We start from the raw sequence: 18,911 nt of genomic DNA on the forward strand, positions 1-18,911 counted from the left end.
ATGTGACCTCTGTCCCGCCGGCCCCCGCACCCCGACGCTCCTCTGGGGCTGTTGGTGGAGGGCCGAGCAACTGCAGCGCACCTGGGGCCTCGGAGGGAACTACACCTCCCAGGATGCCGTGCAAGGGGGACGAGTAGGGGGCGGAGCCGCCGCGTAGTCAGAATGTAATTTCTTGGATTTAAAAAAAAAAAAAAAAACCACGAGGGGGGGGGTGGCGGGGAGCAAAAGTAAAGAGAGAAAGAATCAAAGCCTCGAGCGTCACGTCTAGGAATAGCCTCGGAGTCGGGCCAAGTCACTATAGACGATGAGTAATCGGGTTAAGTCATTTCTCTAAACACCATTCCTTGTAAGAGAATTAAAATATCAGCTTACATCAGAGGCGGGAGGCGGGCTGCAGGGCCCGGCCAGCGCGGCCAGAGCGGGCGCGGCTGCGCGGCGCTGCCCCTCCCGGGCGCGGCTGCGGGGTGCCGGGCGCTGCTGGGCCAGCCAGCTGGGGCCGGGCAGCGGGGGCCGGGGCTCAGTTTACCCTGTCACCTAGGGCTTATTCCTAGCCATAGACTGGTCCCTCTGCTCAGTCTGGGGCTGTCTCCTGTCAAAGCGACTGGTGGCCCTCGTGGTGGCGGCCCTGCGAGAGGAATGAGGAAAGGGATTGGACCCGACAGATTTCTGGGGTTCCCCTTTCTTCAACGATCCTCCTGCCCGCCCCCAGTTGCAGTTGACATCCGAGTAGCTTCACGCCAGCCCCCCAAAAGAAGGACTGGGGACATGGGGATGGGAAGTGAGGATCCGCGCTCTCTGCGGAGGTTCCAGTTTGCCTCTGACTTCCAGGAAAGTCACTGTGCGGGGGATGGGGAGGCGGGGTGTTCCTCAGTTTCCATTTGTCGCTTTTTCTCTTTGGTTGTCCTGTATTAGGAGGACATGGACTAGGGCACACCCAGGCTTGGGGGGTGGGGGAGGGTGGCTGCTAGCGCTGCTTTTGACATCCTGAGGGGCAGGACTAGGATGAACCTGGGAGGGTGGCTGATCAAGAAGCTGCCCTTGGTGGCCCTCACCTGGGTCCTAGGTAGATCTGGCCGCAGAGGCCTCAAGCCTTTCCCGGCCTCCTAGCCAGTTTCAAGCAGACCACAAAATGCTTTGAGGCAGACACAGCAGGGTCTGAAGTGAGTTAGGCTCTTTTAAAAAATCTCTTTACCAAAGAGGCTGTCCTTTCCGCCTGTCACCAGAACAGAACAGAATCCTCCCAGGCTCTGGGTGAGTTACATAAAAAGAAAAAGTAAAATGGAGGTTGATTTTGGCCCATGGTTCTGGAGGTCCAAGTTGAGGAGCCACATCTGGTGATAGCCTTTTTGCTGACAGAGTCCCCAGGTCATGCAGGGCATCACATAGCAAGAGAGAGAGAGAGAGAACACGTGTGTGTGTGTGTGTGTGTGTGTGTGTGTGTGTGTGAGAGAGAGAGAGAGAGAGAGAAAGAGAGAGAGAGAGACTGTCTTCTGGTCTCTACCTCTTCTTAGAGAGAGAGAATTTTAATATTTATTTTTTTTTAGTATTTGGCGGACACAACATCTTTGTTTGTATGTGGTGCTGAGGATCGAACCCAGGCCGCACGCATGCCAGGCAAGCGCGCTACAGCTTGAGCCACATCCCCAGCCCTCTACCTCTTCTTATAAAACCACCAAGATTCAATCATGAGGTCCCACTCTGGTGACTTTATCTAATCCTAATCGCATCCCCAAGGCCCCACCTCTAGACACCATAGATTATAGTTCCATTCCTTTGATTCCTCACAGTGAGATTCAGTGTCTACATATGCACCCTTGGGGACACACACTATATTCAAACCACAGCAGTGTGCTTCTGAGCTTGTGAAAGAAATAATACATAACCCCCCCAACTCAACAGGCCTCTTCCCTACACCCAAGAGGGCCTATCCCTGGCCACATACTGGTCCCTCTGCTCAGCACTGTCATCTGTCTACCCAAGGGAAGTCCCAGACTGAGTAGCCCCCAAGTCCTGGCCTTGGCCTCATGGGGCTGGGCTCTGAAGTTCTAACCTAATGAGGTTTCAGGTAGTAGCTTCAAGGACCTAAGTGTCCTGGTGGGGTTCCAGGGTCTGGCCAAGATGCCCAAATGCAGGGAAGAATTGAGATGAAGGTAAGTGACTCATCTCCAGCCTGAGTAGTCCCCATGAATCCCTTCAGTCCTGGAAGCCCAGGTTTTGGGGACAGAGGCTGCTCAAACTCCTGCTCACCAAATAAACTCATGGTATTACCGCTGTTTACAGGTGAGTCCTTGCTTCCCCAATGCTGAAGTATAACATTAGAGAAGCAGCCGAGGCAAGCATAGAGTGGACAGTGGAAGCTTTATTAAAGGACAGCAGAAAAGACTTCTCCCCGGAGGAAGAAAGGGATCCAAGAGGTGGAATCTATGGAAGGGGCAGGTCTTCCCTTTTTTATAGCTAAGGTCTTCTTTCAGCTTTCCACACTCCAGACTTTGTTTCCCTCTGTCCTGCAGTGATGGAATGCGGGTGGGAAGGCCCAAAGGGTGGGGGACAGGTGGGCTGGAGGAGTAATCTGGGCAGGGAGGGCCTGGGGTGGCTTTTGGATTAGCACCTCCCTGTTTGCTGGCAGCTGCTTCATTAGCAGTTCCTTAGGATGGGTTCGGGCCTTGGGGACATTAACATTTCAATTAGGTGCTGCTCTGCTCTCCAGGACTCCATTCTCTATAATGGCCTCCATTTTCTTTATTTTATTCGATAGATTTACCTAACTACACTAACTACCTATCTGCAAATCTGGCTTCAATGAGAGTTTGCAAATATGAAGCTGAAGCGGCCAGGCTCAGGGTGGTCTGGGGTCCACCGGCCCCAAGAACTCCTGAGCCTTTGGCTACAGGCCTCTGCTTTCATTCACTGCCTTGCAGCTACACACCTGGCGACTGTCACAGGTGGGACCTGCCTGCCTTGCAGATATGGGGTGTTTTGGGGGAACAGCACCCGCCAGGGAGAACTCCTGGTGAACCGAGGTCTAAGTGCTCCTGTCTGCACTGCAGACACTCCTCCCTTCCCACTCTGCCGACCAGGAGTGCGCAATCTCTGGTACATGCTGCACACCCAGCAGTACGGGCATTAACCTGCGTTCACACGTCTGTGCGGGAGCGCATGCATCTTGCACACAGAGGAGACCACGGCTCGCACAGAGCCTCACGCAAACACGTCCGTCCTCACTGTAACGCACTGGCAAGCCGGCAAGCCTCTGAGGATTTTGTCCCCAGGTCAGGGCACCACCCCTTCCTCTCCAGGTGCCCACCTTTGCCCTGGGATCTTCACCCACAGGGCTGGCCCAGAGGCCTCTGCTTTGTTAGAACTACTTTCTGGCCCCACCTTGGCTTCAGTCCTGAGTGGCACTGGTCACAGCTGAAGGCGGAGGGCTGCAAGGAAGGGGCTTCTCTGGGCTTTGGGCCTGGGCTGAGGACAACACTGGGCCTGGGGGTGGCTGGGTGCACACCCCTCCCTGACAAAGGTAGGTAGTTAGTGTAGTTGGATGAATCCGGTAATATCCAGTACAATAAAGAAAATGGAGACCTTAACGAGAATGGAGTCCAGGAAACCAGAGCAGCACCTGGGGAAATTGAAATGTTAATGTCCCCAAGGGCAGGAACCCATCCTAAAGAACTGCTAATGAAGCAGCACCCAGCAAACTGGGAGGTGCAAATCAAATCACCCCAGGCCCTCCAGTCCAGATTACTCCTCCAGCGCCCCCCCCCCATCTCCCACCTTTTGGCCTTCCCACCTGCATTCTGTCTCTGCAGGAGAGAGGAAAACAAAGGACAGGAATGTGGGAAGACTAAAAGAGGGAAGACCTCTCCCTTCCACGGATTCCACCTTTTGGGTCCCCTTCTTCCTCTGGGGAGAAGTCTTTTCTTCTGTCCTTTAATAAAACCTTTCACTGTCCACTCTATGCTCGCCTGGGCCTGCTTAGCTGGTGTTATACTTCAGCATTCAGGGAAGCAAGGACTCGTCACTAGTAAACAGCGGTAACAACACCAGGCTCCTATGGACAGTCTCATGACATTGTGACAGGCCAGCAGCTTTTGAGGCTGTCTCCCCGGCTAGCAACAGCCCTTCCTATCAGTCAGGGCCGCAGCATGCAGGCTACAGTCTTCCAGAAGAAGAAACTGAGGTTCTGAGGGGGACCTGTCTGAGAGCTCACAGGGGCTTCAGGTGATCTTAGGGTTGGTAAATAAGGAATTCAGAAGGAAGAGGAGGTGCTCCATGATGATTCCTAGAAGGGGGGTGGAGGAAGAGGCTCCTGCCACCCACCCCCTGCCTCCACTCCACCACCTGGGACCATGCAGCCCTCCCCGCTGGCCAGTACCTCCAGATTGCTAAGGACAAGGTATTCATGATACTGGGGTCTTGACTTCCCACATGCTCCAGTCTCACTGGAGTCCCAAGGCTGGTGACCTGCAGGCCTGGCGGGTCACTCCATCCCTTTAGCCTTAGGCTGCCAGCTAGGGAGAGATCCCCTTTGCAGCCCTCTCTGCTGCTGCTGACCCCTGGTAGAAGAGGGTGAACTGAATCTTGACCTTGAGCTCTGCTTAGGACCTCAGCTCCCTGAGGCGCTCAGGGTACCCTGCTTCTGCTTGCTCTGCAAAAGGGAACCTTCCTCTGGAGAGTCTGGGTCCTGCCTGTGGCTGGGTAGGATCTGCCTTGGCAGAGCAGAGAAATGACAAGCATCCTTCTCCTGATGAGAACCAAGTGCCCCAGATCTGTTTGGCTACCCGTGCTCAGTGTCCTCATCTATAAAATGGGGATAGCATAATAGCTGCCCTCACACCTCCTAGAGCAGTGTCATGCACTAGGTGAGTTATTTCCTCTAAAGGCCTTAGCCCTGTTGCCCCCAGAAGGAGCCCCTCATAAACTCTCCCAGTGCTCATGCACGACCAGGGCCCCAGGGCCACATAGAAGGCAGAGGTCTACCAGGCCTGGGGGAGGGAGCGGGAAAACTAGGTCCCAAATCCAGCTCCAGCATAGCACAGAGGCCATTGGGTCCTGAAAGGCCCCCTCCCACTTCTGCACCTATGTGTCACATGTTGTTAGCTTTGGGGCTTTTTCTCTTTCTTTCTTTTTTTTTTTTAATTAAACCAGGGCTGCATGAAAACCCTGATATTCTGGGTAAGTTTTGAAACAGCTCAGAAATCCCCACGTCCCCTTGTGAGTCACTTGGAGGAGCAATAAGCAGAACTGCAGATCCGCTGCAAGAAAAAGTCTGCAAACAGCTGTGGAGCCCCGTGACCCCAGGGATTTGAAACAGTCCTGGGGAGGCTCAGAGGTGGTGGGCCCCAGAGATTGTTGGGGGTGGGGAGGGCACTAAACCCGCAAAAGGTCCCCATGCCCATGCCCACCCCTGATGTGAGTGGAGACACAACAAGGAGGTCCCCCAAGGCTTTGACTTGGACAGTGCGAGTCCACAGTCGCTGGGAAACAGCAAATTCTTTCCAAGCATTTTTCTTTTCCTATTTTGGTGCCGAGCATGTGCTTGCTCCCCACCGATGCTCGATCTTGCAGCTCCTCCGGTCCCAAGAAGAAGCGCTTTCCTTGCTCACCCGGATCTGAGTCAAAAAGGGGTGCTGGCTCAAACCGAAAGAACAATTCGGTTAGCCATGGCCACCGATGTTTCTCTGGGGCCCAGACGAGTGCCAGGCAGGGAGCTCCAGAGCCAGAGACTCGCTGGCCCCTCGGGCCTCGCTGAAAGCCCCAGCCTCCTGCACAGTTCCTCTTTCCACCCGGAAAAGGGGCCAGGAAGGGCCAAGGTCGGAAGAGACCTGTAGGGGAGGTGGACTCCTGCCCTCCCCTGGGCGCCCAGGGTCCTCACACCCCTCCCACAGAGGTCACCCTCTACCTATCCCAGGGGCCCTGCTGCACCATGACCTATCTCAGACCATCCTACAGGCTTCTAGCCTCTCAGCAGCTTGCGAAGGCCCACACACGCCCTGGGCAGAAGCTTTCTAGAAGTCCAGGCTGGCCCTGCTGGAGGTTGTACCCATCCTTACAACTTCAGGCACCCTTTATAGAAACCAGCTAGAAGCCACCTTGAAAAGGACCGCCCAAGGTTCGGCTCAGGACACCTGCCCATCCCCCTACCTCCCCAACTGCATGTCCAGGCCCGCTGGCTGGCGGCTCTTGCCCTCGGGCTAGCATCCTAGTGGCCACGGCAAAGCCCCAATTAACAGCGCTTTACTGAGCCGAGGTTCACCTGGACAGAAACACGGACCTATCGATCTATCTTTTATTTATTTATTTCAACAAATCATCTTTTAGGGCTGAACTGCCAGAATGGAGTAGGTCAGGCAGCGCCAGGGACTCCTGTCACCAGCTTGTCCCATCTCAAGGTCACCCATGTGGATCCTGGTCCCTCTGGATCCTGGCTCAGCTGCATGCTGCCCTGTCTTGAGGGGGTGGCCTGGGCTCTGCAGACTCAGAAGCTCTCTCTGGCGTGGGGACCTGCTGGCCTCCGTTCCTCTTGACCTCAGGACAGGTGTGGGCGGGAGGTTGCTGCTGGCTCGGCTCCCTGGCCGCCCAGAGCATCTGGCCCAGGCCTGCTGCACTGCCGCCAGGGCCCAGCTGCTGCCTCAGCACAAAACTGTGGCCCTGTCGCCAGACCGTCCTGAGATCCCAGGCGAGCAGCACGCAGCTGCCCTCCCACAGACTCCTAGGGCTGGACGCAAGTCCAGGATGATGCATGGCACACACAAGGACAAGCGCCGGAAATGGCCAAGGTCAGGGCCAGGTAGAGTCAGCTGAGCGTGTGAGGAGTACCCCTGTCTGCAACCCCATCCCCATCCCCAATCCTGGGTGCCAGGGTAACACGAAGGGATGGCGGGGTGGGGTGGGCAGGGCTGGGTGGACATGGCCGCTGACCTATCAGAAGACTTGGCCAGAGCCACCTGTTCTTGTTATAGTGTTGGGAAGTCTGAAAGGGGGTGTGCACGGAGGCGGCCCGTGGGGGGCAACTTTGAGGGCTTGGAACAGCCCTAATACTGCTACCAAAGTATGTTCAATATTATGATGCGTAGTCTGGAGGTGCATGCGGGGAGGCACCCATTCATCCCCAGGGACACCTCCTTGGGCTCTCAGGAGACAACAGGGAGCATCTCTTTTAAGACACTGAGGAGGGCTCCAAGGCAGGGCAGGGGCAGAGGTGGTGATGCCTTGTCATGGTACCTTCTGGAAAGCCTGGTGCACAGGCACGGATCTGCCTGAAGGGTGGCAAGGGCTGCCTTAGACCTAGCCCAAAAGGTCGGTGCCCAAGGGTCCCTCAGCTCCCCTTAGAGCCCCAGGCAGAAGGGCACACAATGCCCCATGAACTGGCCTCACTCTGCGCAGGAGAGCACCCTTCCTCTTTGCTTAGCAGTCAGTCTCAAATGAGCTCCCTATTAAAGGGAGGGAACCAAGGGAAACAGGGTGGCTGAAAGTACCTGGTGGCGAGCTCCGCCCTCAGCCTTCAGCCTCCTGGTGGAGGGAGCCCGAAGGCTCCTGACTCCCCAGGACTCTTCAGGGCTCTTCAGGGCTCTTCAGGGGCTGCTTCCTGCTTCCCAGGAATGATCCCAAGGTTCAAGACTCCTCCCTCCACCTCCCAAGGAGCAGCAGTCCTGGGGTCATCCACTAAACCTGTGAGATTTCCTTCAGAGCCCTTTGCAGTCTGATGTCCCCGGATTTCACAGGGGGACACTAAGTTTAAGAGGAGGAGGAAGGCCAGCCCAGGGCTGAGCACGGTCTTGGGCTCCCTTTTTTTTTTTTTTTCAGCATGGCCAGCAGCAGAGAGAGCCATGGGTCAGCTCCCCATGAAAGCTAGAGGTTGGGGAAGGAACCCAGTGGATGCTTGTGCCCCTGGTGTTGGTGAATGCATGCCCTGTCCCTGGCCACTTGCTTCGAAAGTATATTTGTTTGCTACCTTTTGCTTGGGGAATCTCCAAGCACACAGTGAATTCAGAGAATGCTATTACTGATTTCTGTACATTTTTTTCTTCTTGTGGTCTGGCCTGTTTACCAAGAGCTCTGGTTAATCAGAATATCAAGAGCATGCACACACGCAGGCCTGTGTGTCATGCAGAATGTTCTGGGGAATTCACTTTTCTGGGTAACTGAGGGTTAACTGGAAACCTATGTTCTTATTCCTTATTGAAAACCTTTCTACAAATGATGAGCATTTCCCCAACTTAGTATTTTGAAAAGTTCCACCACTTTCTAAATATGTGACCTTGGTCAGGTTACCTAACCTCAATAACCTCAGTTTCCTTATCTGTAAAATGTGCACAGTGATAACTCTCTAGGCTGTGAGAGGAACTGGAAGAGAGCTGAGCTCAGTGGGCAGTGCCAGTTTCAAAAGCAGAGCTGTTTCCACCTGTCATCTCTGTCGCCAGCGAGTCCTAGAAGTGGAGAACCCACTGAGTTTCTTTGCAGGGATTCGGGATTACAGTTTGGACACCAATGCTCATTCAGTCCACCTGCAGACTGGGCAGAATATGCATCAGCCTGTAGTTTCTGCCCCAATTAAGTCCTTGAAAGAAGATTGTATATATATATTTCTTTGATTTGTTGCTTCTTATAAAAGCTGGTGCAGTTGCACATGATGAACCAAGGATCCTGGGTGTAGAGTCCAGGTATTCTTTCCTGGCTTTCTTTCTTTTTTCTTTTTTGGTACCAGGGATAGATCCCAGGGCTCTTAATCACTGAGCCACATCCCCAGCCCTTTTTATTTTTTATTTTGTGAAAGGGTCTTGCTCAATTGCCTAGGGCCTCACTAAGTTGCTGAGGCTGGATTTGAATTTGTAATCCTCCTGCCTCAGCCTCCTGAACTTCTGGGAGTACAGGCGTGTACCACCTCACCCAGCCAGGCACTTTAAAAAAAAAAAATGTGAGTTTTTCATGCCTCCTTGGGGTCAAGGTCCACCAAAGAAGGGCAGGGCTTGGCTCTGCTTTCTTGATATTTCATCCCATCCCATCCCATCCTTGCATGCCCTCTGTACAGCCCAGGATCCACTCTTCCCACGAAAGGGGAAGGGGACACCCAAGTACAGGAAAGGCTGGTAGAGCATCGGTCCAGGGAGAAAGCTGGGTAGGCTCTGGGTCCCCAGCCACGGGGCTTGGGAGGGCTGGGGAGGAATCTGGGTCTTGGCCTGGTACATTTCAGATCCTTCCCTTGCCTTCCCTTGATGGCGGGCCTTGCTGTGTTGCTGGTCTTGAATTTCTGGATGCAAGTGGTCCTCCTGCCTCAGTCTCCCGAGTAGCTGGACTACAGGTGCTCACTCCTGCTCTGGTTGCCCCTGGACTGCCCAGGATGAGGAATCGAGAGGCTTCCCTGAGGTGGGGAGCCCATGAGACCTTTCACTGAAAGTTTCAGTGAAATTTCGCTGACTGTGGAGGGAGGAGAGGCAGCTATCCCCGGGGAGTGCGGCCCTCGGTCACCCTGCTTTGCAGGACACCTGCCTCCTGGCTGGAGCCCCCGGGCCAGGTCGTGCCAGCACTAGGCAACTGCAGGGATGAGGCCAGGTGCCTGCTGGGCCATGAGTCAGAGGTACCTTCTCCTCCTCAGTGAAAGGGCACCTGGTTCCCAGCCAGAGCAATTGCCAACACTGTCCCTTCCTGTGTGGCCCTGGGCCTACAACATAGGACATACCTCTCTGGGCCTACTTATCAGTAAAGTGGAAACAGAGTTGTCTCTTGGTATCCACGGGGGACTGGTTCCACATACCAAACCCCACATAAGTCCCTTATGTAAAATGGCATAGTATTTGCATAGAACCTGTGCATGTCCTCCCGTCTGCTTTAAATAATCTCTAAATGACTTACAATACCCAATACAATGGCAGGGCTGAGGGAATGCTGTATTGCTTAGGGAACAAAGACAAGCAAAACCACTGAGCCACATCCCCAGCCCTCTGTTTTATTTAGAGACAGGATCTCACTGAGTTGCTTGGGGCCTCGCTGTTGTTGAGGCTGGCTTTGAACTTGCCATCCTCCTGCCTCAGCCTCCTGAGCCGCTAGGATCACAGGTGTGGGCCACCTCACCCTTCACGGCCCCCTTTACTCTTGAATAACAATGTTCATGGATCTAGAATTCAAATTTGATGGTTACTTTCCCTTAGCATATTGGAGATATTTGTGTTTATTGTTTTATGGCCTCTATTATTGTGGAACATTATAGTTAATAAAACAGTATAGTTAATAAAATTTATGGGGCTGGGGATGTGGCTCAAGCGGTAGCGCACTCGCCTGGCGTGCGTGTGGCCTGGGTTCGATCCTCAGCACCACATACAAACAAAGATGTTGTGTCCGCCGAAAACTAAAAAATAAATATTAAAATTCTCTTTCTCTCTCTCTCTCTAAAATAAAATAAAATAAAATAAAATTTATAATTGTCCTGCCATAGTGTGGATGTCTTTTTCACTTCCCACCCCTATGGTGAGTGATTCTGCTCACCACATCCTCTACCATTGATGTGTAGCTTTCCCCGAAGCCTCGGTCGGGGCCAATTACCCTGGACCGAAACCTAGGAGAGGGTGAGCCAAAAGACACCTTACTCCTTGTAAACTGATTATCTCAGGGATTTGTTACAGTGATGGAAAACTGTCTGACAAACTCCTCTTTTTTTGAAATCTTTTTTTTTTTTGTAGTTGTAGATGGACAGTATGTCTTTGTTTTATTTTATTATTATTATTTTTTTTTATGCAGTGCTGAGGATCAAACCCAGTACTTCACACATGCTAGGCAAGTGCTCTGCCACTGAGCCCCAGCCCCAGCCCCTAACAAACTCCTTTTAAAATAAGCTGTATTTTCTCTCTTATTTTGGGGGTGTGATACTGGAGGTTGAATCCAGGGTGCTTAACCACTGAACCACGTCCCTAGCCCTTTTTTTTAAATACTTCTTTTAGAGACAGGTTCTCGCTAAGTTGCTTAGGGCCTTGCTAAGTGGCTGAGACTGACTGGCTTTGAACTTGCAATCCTCTTGCCTCAGCCTCCCAAGTCACTGGGATTACAGACCGGTTGCTTTTAAATTTATTTTTGGTGTTCTTCAATGTCCATTTATGGATTTATTTTTATTTAGCTTGTCCAGGACTCCATATGCCTCTTTAATCTGAAAATTCATGCCAATTTCTCATTCTAAAAAAATTTCAGGTCTGGGGTTGTGGCTCAGTGGTATAGCGCTTGCTTAGCATGTGTGAGGCACTGGGTTCAATTCTCAGCACCACATATAAATAAATGAATAAAAGAAAGGTCCATCAACATCTAAAAACAATTTAAAAATATTTCATCCATTGTTTCTTTTTTTTTTTCTTTTTTAAAGAGAGAGAGAGTTTTAATATTTATTTACTTATTTTTTTGTTTTCGGCAGACACATCTTTGTTTATATGTGGTACTGAGGATCGAACCCGGGCCGCACGCATGCCAGGAGAGCGTGCTACCGCTTGAGCCACATCCCCAGCCCCTCCATTGTTTCTTACTACTATGTTGCCAATATTATCTGTCTCCCATTCATTTTGAGTTTTTCTTTTGGAACTACTAGTAATGCTATGTTGGATCTTATTACATCACCTATCTTTAACTCTTTTTTTTCAATATTCTCTTTGACAGATTGTTGTATCCTGATGAATTTCTGCAGATCTGCCCTCCAGTCTAAATATTTTCAATTCAGCTGTATCTAATCTGCTGGCTTGCCTGTCATGATTACAAATGCAATGACAATACATTTTACTTCCTTGGTTCCTTTAAAAACCTGTCCCTTTTCACTGGAGATTGAACCCAGGGGTGCTTAATCACTGAGCCACATCCCCAGCTCTTTTTATTTTTTATTTTTTCATTTTTAGACAGGGTCTCACTGAGTGGCTTAGGGACTTGCTCAATTGCTGAGGCTGGCTTTGAATTTGTGATCCTCCTGTCTCAGCCTCTGAAGCTGCTGGGATTATAGCGTGCACTACTGTGCTGGCTGATAGATGGTTTCTTCGTGTGATTTTCATAGCTACTGCCTGTGAGCTCACCTCTAGAGGGCTGTTTTATTCTGTAGGACTCCTTGTGTCTGGGGCAATATTATTATGTTAGATTTTCTGTTTGGGGACGTGTTGCCATATGGATATCATAAATTTAAATGCTATCCTAAATAGTTTGGGTTTTAAGGTTTGATTTTTTTTTTTTTTCCAAGAAACTTTTCTCCCACCCAAAGCCCTAAGCTCAGATAAGATGCAAGATTCACTGTCACTTCCCCGGTTTTGTAAATAGATTCTTCCTGGAGGGAGGAGCCCTCCAGGGTTCTAGCTTTACAGTGGGACTCAGTTTCACTTCTCCTGAAGGCCACACCTCTTGTTTGTAGGTAGGTGTTGAATCCCCTCCCCCATATCAAGTTCCCATTCCTCACTGGCTCACCTAGTTGAAACCCAGCTGGGCTCTGTGGTTTCACAGTGCACCAGACGCCTTGGTGTTCCTCCTCCCTCTCCCAAGTTCTAGTGTGGTTTTCACATCTTTCGGTTCTATTTCATTCTGAACTTCTCAGTATCTGCAGGGGAAGTGGCATCTGGATCAGTGTAGCTCGTGATGCTGCCTGAATCTGAAAGTATGGTCTTGACGTGTGGCCGGGCACCCAGGGAGATTGGGGGGCATGCAAAGTCAGGCCTGGAGATAATATTGGGGAGCTGGACTGCTCTGCATAAGACATAAGCAGGGATGAGGGGGTGAGGAGATTGGATCTGACACTGACAAAGAGGAAGAATAGAGGACCTGGGAGGATGGAGGAAGGTTTGTGGCTCATAATGAATGAACAGTGAGAAATTCTGGCGTCATGAACATCGTAAGACCCTGGAAAAGAGTGATTGGCTGAGATGCAACTGATCTCTGTCCTCTGGGTTAAGCTGCACTGTAAACCCTCCCTCCATGCTCACACACTGCATGGCCCTAAACCTTCAGTAAAAGTCACTGTCTGTTTTCTGTTGCTATAACAAGACACACAAGGCTGGATACTTTATAAAGAAAGAGGCTCATTTAGTTCACAGCTCTGGAGATTTCAGAGCACGACACCAGCACCTGCTCTGGGCCTTCTGGCTACATCACAATATGGCAGACAGCATCATGGTGGGAGTACATGCAAGAGGGAGAGATTACATGGTGAGACAGGAAGCTAGAGAGATTCAGGGACCAGGCTTGATTTTTTTTTTTTTACAATAAGCTGCTCCCTCAGGAAACGACCAGGATCCCACAAGAACTACAATTAATGCCTTCATGGGCAGCACCTCTAGTGACCTAACCACCTCCCACTGGAATCAGTCCTAGTCACTCAGTCTTTCAGAGCCTCAGTTTCCCCATCTGTAGGGTTCTCAGCAGTGGCAGAGGGGGCAGCGAGCGGCCAAGGGCACTAGTCTATGCTGTGATTCCTAGCACAGGAGGGACACACCGTGAGCCACCGGTCCATGCCTGCGGGCTCAGTGACTGCACGAATCAACAAGGGGACCAGCACAGTTACACAGACGGACACACGTCTGTCATCCCAGAGGCTCGGGAGGCTGAGGCAGGAGGATCAGGAGTTCCAAGTCAGCCTCAGCTATTTAGCGAGCCCCGAAGCAACTTAGCGAAACCCTGTCTCCAAATAATGGAGGCGAGGCTCAGTGGTTAGGCGACCCTGGGTTCAATCCCCGGAGAAAATACGTGTCCACTCAGGAGTGGCAGGAATGAAATGCACAAAGGCCATCGATGGCCTACGGCCTAGTCACGTCCAGCCCCAAGGGAGATTCAGACCCCAGCTCTCCATTTCTCCTGCTCCTCCTCTGTTTGCAGCGCTGGTGACTGAACCCAGGCCAGGGCCTGGCGCATGCGCACTCTACCACCGAGTCACGCCCCAACCCCCTTCTCCAGCTGCTTTTTTTTCTTAATTGATTAATTTACTTTTTATTCCAATGTGTTCTATATGACAGCGGACTGCATTACAGCTCATATCACACATATAGAGCACCATTTTTCATGTCTCTGGTTGTACAAAGTATAGTCACATCATTCGTGTCTTCATGCATGTACTTGGGGTAGTGATGTCCATCTCAATCCACCATCATTGCTAACCCCCTGCCCCCTCCTTCCCCTCCACCCTATCTAGAGTTTGTCTATTCCCCCCATGCTCCCCCTCCCTACCCCACTATCCTTATATCAGAGAAAACACTTGGCATTTGTTTTTTGGGGATTGGCTCACTTCACTTCGCATTATCTTCTCCTGCACCATCCATGTACCTGCAAATGCCATGATTTTATTCTCTTTTATTGCTGAGTAATATTCCATTGTGTATATATGCCACAGTTTCTTTATCCACTTTCTACTGAAGAGCATCTAGGTTGGCTCCACAGTTTAGCTATTGTGAATTGTGCTGCTGTAAACATTGGTGTGGCTGCATCCCTGTAGTATGCTGTTTTTAAGTCCTTTGGGTATAGACCGAGGAGCGGGATAGTTGGGTCAAATGGTGGTTCCATTCCTAGTTTTCCATTTTTAATTTTTGTTTGTTTGTTTTAGTTGTAGATGGACAGGATACCTTCCTTTTGTTTGTTTGTTCTTATGTGGTGCTGGGAAATGAACCGAGTGCCTCGGCGTGCTAGGCAAGCGCTGTACCCCTGAGCCACAACCCCAGGCCCTTCTCCAGCTTCTTAAAGCTCAGTGGACACAGAAGAGGCTCCCATGGGGAGAGAATGGGCTGAAATCCGCTCCAGCGGGGGACATTTGGAGTCCTAATTCTGCCATGATGGACGGAGCCCCAGGAGATCTACACAACGGTCACTCCTTGCCCTGAACCCCATGCGCACATGGCCTGGGGGGCCAGCCTTCCTTGGCCTCACGCCCTTCGCGGCCATGCCCTCCCTGCACGCCTGGGCTGTGCGTCCCTCCGCTATCCCTTCTCTCCTAACACTGGGACACCCGGGTTTCCAGCAGGCTACAGGGCGGCCCACCTTTCCCAGGCCACTGCCGCCGGTTGTGGTCACGTGCCTAAGCATTGGCCAGTGGGATGCGAGCTGAACTTTGGGTACCGTGTGACCTTCTTGGCTGTGCCTTTCAGGGAAGGGCTGCCACGTCCTACATGGCCTCGCTTCCTCCCGTGGGCTCCTGACCCCCAGCTGGGGTTGCTGATGCCCCTGCCCCGGGTGTTTGGAGGAGCCGGGGCTGCCCTGGCTGCTCTGGACCCTGGACATGCATAGGGCTCAGGATTCACTCCCGAGTGAGCCCACGCAGGGCTCCAGGGCCCCACCCCTCAGCAGGAGGACTGTGGGACACACCGATGACCCCCTTGGTAAGGGGACGGCTGCTAGCCCACTGGTAAGAGCTGGACTGCCCAGTTTTCAGGGTCCCAGAGGAAATGTGTTAGGCATCTCAGTCCTCCCGCCGGCCCTCAAGGTCAGCTTCGTTACTCCCATGTTGCAGGTGAGTAAGTTGAGGCTTAGAGAGGACAACCAGCCGTCGGGGTGCGGTCATCAGGTGGGGAGTTCAGAACGCCAGCCAGCTCCATCTGGCTCCGAGACGCGGGCGTAGTACTCCTTTATCTCCCTTCCCTGGTAGCTCTGCTGGGTCCATCTCGGTCCTCTGGCCCCGCCTGGCTGATCTCATCCACCCCCATATGACTGGTCACTTGAGCATCTGCCTCCCCAGCCCTGTCCTCCGGGCTAAGCATCTGGGTTCCCAGGTGACTTCAAGCCATCTGACGACCTGTAGCTGTCCCAACACAAACACCCAGAGCGCATTGTAATATTGGGCCTGTGTCCCTCCCCTGGTACCAGAGTCACGGCCACTGTCCCCACCCTCTCACTGTTTCTCTCTCGTTCCCTCATCACCTCCTAACATCACCTCTCTGTTTTGCTGTAGTTTATACCTGAATGTCCCCCATAGAGCCCCGTGGGAAAGGCCTGGTCCCCAGCTCACCACTGTTGAAAGGTGGCAGAAGCTTTAAGAGGTTTGTGTTTTGGGGGAGGGGTCTGGGGGGAGATTTTTTGTCACTGGAGTTAGTAGGCCCTTGAAGGGGACCTTGGAACACCGGTCTCTCTTCTTTGGCACCTGGGCACTGCGAGGTGTTTGGGCCTCTTCTCCCACATGCTCCTGTCATGATGTGCTGTACAGTCACAGGCCCGAAGCAATGGGTCCAATCAGCCATGTACTGAAAGCTCCCAAACGGTGAATCAAAATAAGCCTCTCCTCTTCTTAAGTTGATTTATCTCAGGTATTTGTTACAGTAACAGAAAACTCACTAATACATGTCCAATGGCTCTTTCCCAATACCAGATTGCTTTCAGGTCCCTTGGTCCTCAGCTTCTGCTCAGAAACCTTCAGCAAGTTCCTGTTTTCTACAAAATAGAGCCTAGACTTTCCTCAGCATGGCCTTTGCAAACTAGGGCCTTGCTGTCTCCTCTCCCACAAACGGAAGGACCGGTGCTTCACTCTGTCACTGGACTCGTCAGTGCCATGTGCCTATCCAGCATCCATTTACCCCTTCCTCCTTAGTAACAGGACCCCTGTTTTAGCTGGTCTTGTTGCCAGGTACCTCTAACACCCGGGAGGGAGAGGTGAGGCCATATGCTTGCTGCTCAAGCAAAATACTCAAGTTGGTAGGAAAATGGTTTTATTCAAAGGAATAAATAATGAACTTGATGGTTTCGAAGGTTCTTTCTCCCAAAAGCTTTTAGGAGAGGCCAGGGTGCCTTAGGACAAAAGACGGGAGTTTCACAGGTAAGTCCCTGGAGCCCCAGTATCACATCAGAAGGAGCCAGGACCTGTAGGACCAGCATCTGCATCTTCCTTTTAGATAAGCGCTATCAGAGGGCTCTCTTTAGAACTTAGAATACCCAAGGAGAGGGTGTTAGAGATGGAGGAATAGATTGGAGGGACGTGGGAGGAGCAGCATGTCCCTCAGCTGGATAAATACTTGTTTTCAGATCTACTTGCAGCTAGTTGTGGCTGTGACAGAGTTCAGGCCAATGACCTGTGAAGGAAAGTGTGCCCAGCCCTGCTTGACAGGCAGCTGCTTAGTGGAAAGAATGCCCTTTGGGGCCTTGCTGCTGCTTTGTTTCATGGAACTCTGATGTGCCAGCCAGAGCTCCAGCAGCCCTTCTGGGCCACAAAGTGACCAGAGTATGGAAGCCAGTGGTGGAATGGCAGGACAGACAGGAGGAGAGTCTGGGTCGCTGGACCACAGAGCTGTCACTGCCACCCTGGAGGACTGCCTACCTCCAACTTACTTTTGTGATCCTCCTGTCAGGGCTTGATTTGAGATATCTGCTCCTTCACAAACCTTTGCCCATTCCCTGGACATAATCTGCCATGGTTCCCCCAGTGTCCCAGGCCTGTGTGCCTCTCTGGTAGCAGGTACACCATGGCCTGCATGGAGTGGCTAAAAGACACACACACACAAAAAAAAAGACTGGGTGACCAAGACTGAGTGTCCGGGGACACTGGCGCAGAGTGGGTTGGCCAGCCGCCTGTGTGGCCCACTGTGTCCCTTCAGGTATGGGGACAGTCAGTGCCTTTCTCTCCACCAGGTGGCAGTGCTGGCCAAGCCCAGGGAGACTCCACCTTCACCAGCGTCTTCAGAATGAGAATTTTAGGGCAGGGAGGGAATTTAGCCAAGGTAGATGCCATGGCAACTGAGGGTCCGTCGGGTGGGTTTTCTGTGCATATGCACACCTGTGTGATCAGGTAAGGACCACCTGAGGGACCGGCATCCCAAGGGCCTGGTGCTCCTCCCCATCACCAACTCCCAAAGGGAAGCCCCTCCTGGCTTCTGCCTGAGCTCCATAGGATGCGTCCATGCAGGGGGGCTCTTTGAATCTTCTCTTATCAACACGGCAGCCCCGAGGTTCACCAATGACTTGAGTAACAGTGGAGTCTTGCCCCAGCATCCATGGGGACTGGTTCCAGAACTTTCAGGATGCCAAAATCCACTTCTATAAAATCTCTTCTACATAAGGATCTTCCATTTGTGTAAGTTAGAAATCACCTCTAGATCACTTGTGCTATCTAGTGCAATGCACCTGGTTGTTTGGCTGAATTGCTTCGGGAACAATGACAGGGAAAAAAGGCCTGTGCGTGTTTGATACAGATGTGATTTTCATATATAAGCATTACATGTGTGTGTATATTGAAGTGGGGAATTGAACTCAGGGGTGCTTAACCACTGAGCCACATCTCCAGCCCTTTAAAAATTTTTTTTGAAATGTTGAGATAAGGTCTTGCTAAGTTGCTGAGGCTGGCTTTGAATTCTCGGTCCTCCTGCCTCAGCCTCCTGAGTCGCTGAGATTACAGGCGTGCACCACGGTACCCAGCACAAAAGTACTTTTAATGATAGGACCCTGGGCAAATTGAGGGCTGGCTATCACTGAGGGTCCCAATGAGGTGACAAAATTACCCTGGGGAGAGAAAGGGTGTGGGGAGCTGCAGGGTGCATGGAGGGGGTGCTGAGTCCTCAGAAGCCTCAGACCCTCTCATCTCCCTACCCCGGCTTTGAGGGTTCACGGGGCCTCTGCGCATCCGGCAGTACCGAATACAGCCAGCAGGGGCCGCTCCAATCTCTGTCAAAGGCTCCCCTGTTTCCAGGGCCGGTCACTCTTCAGAGCAGTTATGACGACTTGCCAGAGGCCAGCTCTGCCTTGCCAGTGGCACTAAAGGAAAGGGAAGGGTCCAGTCTCCATCGCGGGGCGGTTTCCACACACACACACTGAGGCAAGCAATCAGCAACTACCTTATAAGGCTTCTACTATGCGTCAGTACAGTCCAGCACCAGAATGTTAACTAACAACAACAAAATACTCACCAGGTGCCAAGTACCCTGAGTGAGGAACCCCAGAGGGACTAATGGGCGGTTAAGGCACCAGCTCTTCAGCCACAATGCAAGGACCGAATCCTGCCT

Source organism: Marmota monax, unplaced genomic scaffold (assembly GCF_021218885.2).
Source record: "Marmota monax isolate L192 unplaced genomic scaffold, Marmota_monax_Labrador192_F-V1.1 WCK01_AAM20220418_F8-fsc00178, whole genome shotgun sequence".
Classification (NCBI taxonomy): Eukaryota; Metazoa; Chordata; class Mammalia; order Rodentia; family Sciuridae; genus Marmota; species Marmota monax.